Source organism: Cervus elaphus, chromosome 27 (genome assembly GCF_910594005.1).
Source record: "Cervus elaphus chromosome 27, mCerEla1.1, whole genome shotgun sequence".
NCBI classification, from domain to species: Eukaryota; Metazoa; Chordata; class Mammalia; order Artiodactyla; family Cervidae; genus Cervus; species Cervus elaphus.
Window position 1 is genome coordinate 5,865,326 of NC_057841.1, and position 4,668 is coordinate 5,869,993.

Below are 4,668 nucleotides of genomic sequence, written 5' to 3' on the forward strand. Positions count from 1 at the left end.
TGGCAGACGCACGCCACACGGGGCCTGAGAGGCCGCCCGGTCCCCGGAACCGGCCGCTGCCTGGAGGGCGCGGGCGGGGCTGGCCCTGCTGGGAACGAGGCACCCTCGCCGCGTCCACCCCGTGAGCACCAGCATCCGGGACTGGCGACGGCAGGCAAAGAGGGGCCCCCGGGCCGCAAACCGTATCAGGCGCTGCGGCTGGACGTCCTGGGACTACGAGTCCCGGCGTCCAGCGCGCCCCGCGGGATCACGAGTCCCCGTCTGGCGCCGGGAGTCCCGGCATGCAACAGGGGTGTCTGTCCCGCAGCTCCCATCGCCGGTTCGGGGCCGGTGCCAGGAGAACTACAAGTACCAGCATGCAGCGCGCCCCTAGGGATCACGAGTAACCATCTGGCGCCGGGAGTCCCGGCATGCAACAGGGGTGTCTGCCCCGCAGACCCCATCGCAGGCTCGGGGACGGTGCCAGAAGAACTACAAGTACCAGTATGCAGCGCTCCTCGCCGCCCTTTCCGCTCTGAGGGCTGGCTGGCGTCTCAGGACGGCTCCCCGTTTGGCGCCGCGGGTGTCGGCACGCAGCAGCGGCCGTCTTCCCACGACCTCTCCCATCACCCTCGGAGTCCGGCCGTCCGAGGCCCGGCGTGCAGCTGCCCCGGGAATCCCAGACTGCGTTGTGCACCCCGGCGTGCGGAGCGGGCGTCGTGGACCGCTGGCCCAGCGTGCCCCGTGCGGCGCCGGGTTGGGGCTTGGTCGCCAGGTCTCCTCCTCGCCCCGGAGTGCGTGTTCTGGGGTCTCTTCCGGCTGAAACTTCACTGCACTGCCCGCCTCGCCTTCACCCCGCCTTGGGAGACCTGGTGCTCTGCCCGGAGACAGCGGGAGCCGCCGCGGAGACGAGCTGATTCAGTCCGGGAGCAGTCGTCTGCGGAGGCATTCAAAAGGTCTTTCTTGATACGATTTCTGAAGAGCTGCTTTTTCTCTGCTGAGATTTGGACAGAAGCACCTGTCCCAACAGCAAGAGCCCCCCCACCCCCACCGCAGGTGCATGAAGCAAAAACTGACACAATTTAAGGAAGGCGGACAACTCAGTATCCGCATACTGTTGTTGCATTTTATTATGCTTCCCAGATCATGTTTTTTGTTTGTTTTACCACTTGGAGGTTTGTGGCAAGCCTGCATGGAGCAAGTCTATCAGCACCAATTTTTGCAACAGCATTTGCTCACTTTGTGTCTGAATGTCACATTTTGGTAATTCTCACAGTATTTCAAACATATTTGTTCTATATATTACAATGATCTGTGATTCATGGCCTTTGATGTTGGCAACTGTAATTGTTTTGGGGTGCTGACAGCTGCGCCCAGGTAAGACAGGGAAATTAACTGATAAACGGCTGTGTGTGTTCTGATTGCTCTACCAACCTGTGTACCCTGTCTCTGTTCCTCTGGCCTCCCTGTTCCCTAAGCCACAACAGTATTGATATTAGGCCAATTAATAACTTTACAATGGCCTCTAAGTGTTCAGGTGAAAGGAAGAGTCGCACATCTCTCACTTTAAATCAAAAGCTAGAAATGATTAAGCTGAGTGAAGAAGGCATGTCAAAAGCTGAGATAGGCCGAAGGCTAGGCCTCTTGCGCCAAACAGTTAGCCAAGTTGTGAACGCAAAGGAGAAGTTCTTGCAGGAGATTAAAAGTGCTACTCCAGTGAACACACGAATGATAAGGAAGCGAAATAGCCTTATTGCTGATATGGAGAAAGTTTTGGTGGTCTGGATAGAAGATCAGACCAGCCACAACATGCCCTTAAGCCAAAGCCTGATCCGGAGCAAGGCCCTGACTCTCTTCAACTCTATGAAGGCTGAGAGAGGTACGGAAGCTGCAGAAGAAAAGTTTGAAGCTAGTAGAGGTTGGTTTATGAGGTTTAAGGAAAGAAGCCGTCTCCATAATGTGAAAGTGCAAGGTGAAGCAGTGAGTGCTGATGCAGAAGCTACAAGTTACCCAGATCTAGCTAAGATGATTAAGGAAGGTGGCTACACTACACAACAGATTTTCAATGTTGATGAAACCGCCTTATATTGGAAGAAGATGCCATCTAGGACTTTCATAGCTAGAGAGGAGAAGTCAGTGCTTGGCTTCAAAGCTTCAAAGGACAGGCTGACTCTGTTGTTAGGGGCTAATGCATCTGGTGACTTAAAGTTGAAGCCAATGCTCATTTACCATTCCGAAAATCCTAGAGCCCTTAAGAACTATGCAAAATCTACTCTGCCTGTGCTGTATAAATGGAACCACAAAGCCTGGATGACAGCACATCTTTTTACGACATGGTTTACTGAGTATTTTAAGCCCACTGTTGAGAACTACTGCTTAGAAAAGAAGATTCCTTTCAAAATATTGCTGCTTATTGACAATTCACCTGGTCACCCAAGAGCTCTAATGGAGATGTACAATGAGATTAATGTTGTTTTCCTACCTTCTAACACAGTGTCCATTCTGCAGCCCATGAATCAAGGAGTAATTTCAACTTTCAAGTTGTATTATTTAAGAAATACATTTAGAAAGGCTCTAGCTGCCATAGATAGTGATTCCACGGATAGATCTGGGCACAGTAAACTAAAAATCTTCTGGAAAGGATTCACCATTCTAGATGCCATTAAGAACATTCGTGACTCATGGGAAGAGGTTCAGATATCAACATTAACAGGAGTTTGGAAGAAATTGATTCCAACCCTCATAGATGACTGTGAGGGGTTCAAGATTTCAGTGGAGGAAGTAGCTGCAGATGTGGTGGAAATAGCAAGAGAACTAGAATTAGAAGTGGAGCCTGAAGATGTGATTGAGTTGCTGCAATCACATGATAAAACTTTAACAGATGAAGAGTTGCTTCTTATGGATGAGCAAAGAAAGTGGTTTCCTGAGACAGAATCTACCGGTGAGGAAGCTGTGAAGATTGTTGAGATGACCACAAAAGACTTAGAATATTACATAAACTTAGTTGATAAAGCAGCAGCAGGATTTGAGAGGATTGACTCCAATTTTGAAAGAAGTTCTACTGTGGGTAAAATGCTATCAAACAGCATTGCATGCTACAGAGAAATTGTTCATGAACGGAAGAGTCAATTGATGTGGCAAACATCCCTATTGTCTTATTTTAAGAAATTGCCACACCAACCTTCAGCAACCACCACCCTCATCAGTCAGCAGCCATCAACATCCAGGCAAGACCCTCCACCAGCAAAAAGATTACGACTCTCTGAAGGCTCAGATGATGGTTAGCATTTTTTAACAATAAAGCATTTTTAAGTTAAGGTATGTACACTTTTTTAAAAAAATAGACACAATGCTATTGCACCTGTAATGGACTACAGTATAATGTAGAAATATGTTTATATGCATTGGGAAGCCAAAAATTTGTGAGACTTAGCAATATTCACTTTTACTGCAGTGGTCTGGAACCAAACCCTTCATATTTCCAAGGTAGACCTGTCATGGTCTTTAGTTGGATTTCTTTCGCCCTTTGTTCTTCCCTCCCCTTATTTAATAACTGTAAATTATGTACATACCAAAGATGATGTAATCCTAAAATGAACCTATCCGTGGTCTGAAAATGTTGAACATGACCAATATTGTTACAGCTACCTACATGTTCATTACAATCCCATCTCATCCCCTTGATTCCCCACCAGAGGTATCAGCCATCCTCAAATTCATGTTTGTCTTTTTCCTGTTGTATGATGTTTTGCTGCATTTGTATAAGTGTATGCACAAAGATCAGAGAAGGCAATGGCACCCCACTCCAGTACTCTTGCCTGGAAAAGCCCATGGACAGAGGAGCCTGCTGGGCTGCAGTCCATGGCCTCGCTAAGAGTTGGACACGACTGAGCAACTTCACTTTCACTTTTCACTTTCATGCATTGGAGAAGGAAATGGCAACCCACTCCAGTGTTCTTGCCTTGAGAATCCCAGGGACGGGGAGCTTGGTGGGCTGCTGTCTATGGGGTCACACAGAGTCGGACATGACTGAAATGACTTAGCAGCAGCAGCAGCATGCACAAAAATACTGTTTAGTCATGCTTGTTTTTGATGTTTATAAAAATGCATCATATGTTTTTAAATCTGTGAATGGTTTTTTCATTCATCACTATGTATCCAAATTTTATTTGTGTTATTTTATATGGGTACACTTTATTGTGACTTCTATATAATAGCTCATTGGGGGAATATTACAGGATTTATTTATACATTATTTTATAGAAGGACATTTAGATTGTTTTCCCTTTTTGGTAATATGGAAATTGCTACAATGAACATATTTCTGCATGTTTCTTAGTATAATGAGTTGAAATCTGGAGATATGTATAATAATGTGGAATTGCTGATCAGGATATGCAAGTGTTCAGATTTATGAGATATGTCAAAATTGTTGTCTCAGCTTATATTCTCACCACATTTTCAATGACTTGCTATTATGCTACTTAATCTTTGCCAATCTAAATGAAAATTGTTAAAATGAAGTTGTGATTTTAATTTGTATTCATCTGCTAGCCATTTTGACTTAGTATCTTCCTATTTTTTAAAATAAATGTGCCTTTTGTGTTTTCTGCAAAATGTATTCAAGTTTGTCACTCATTTTTCTGTTGGGTTGTTTGTCTTTTTCTTGTTGAGCAGTGGTAGTTCCTT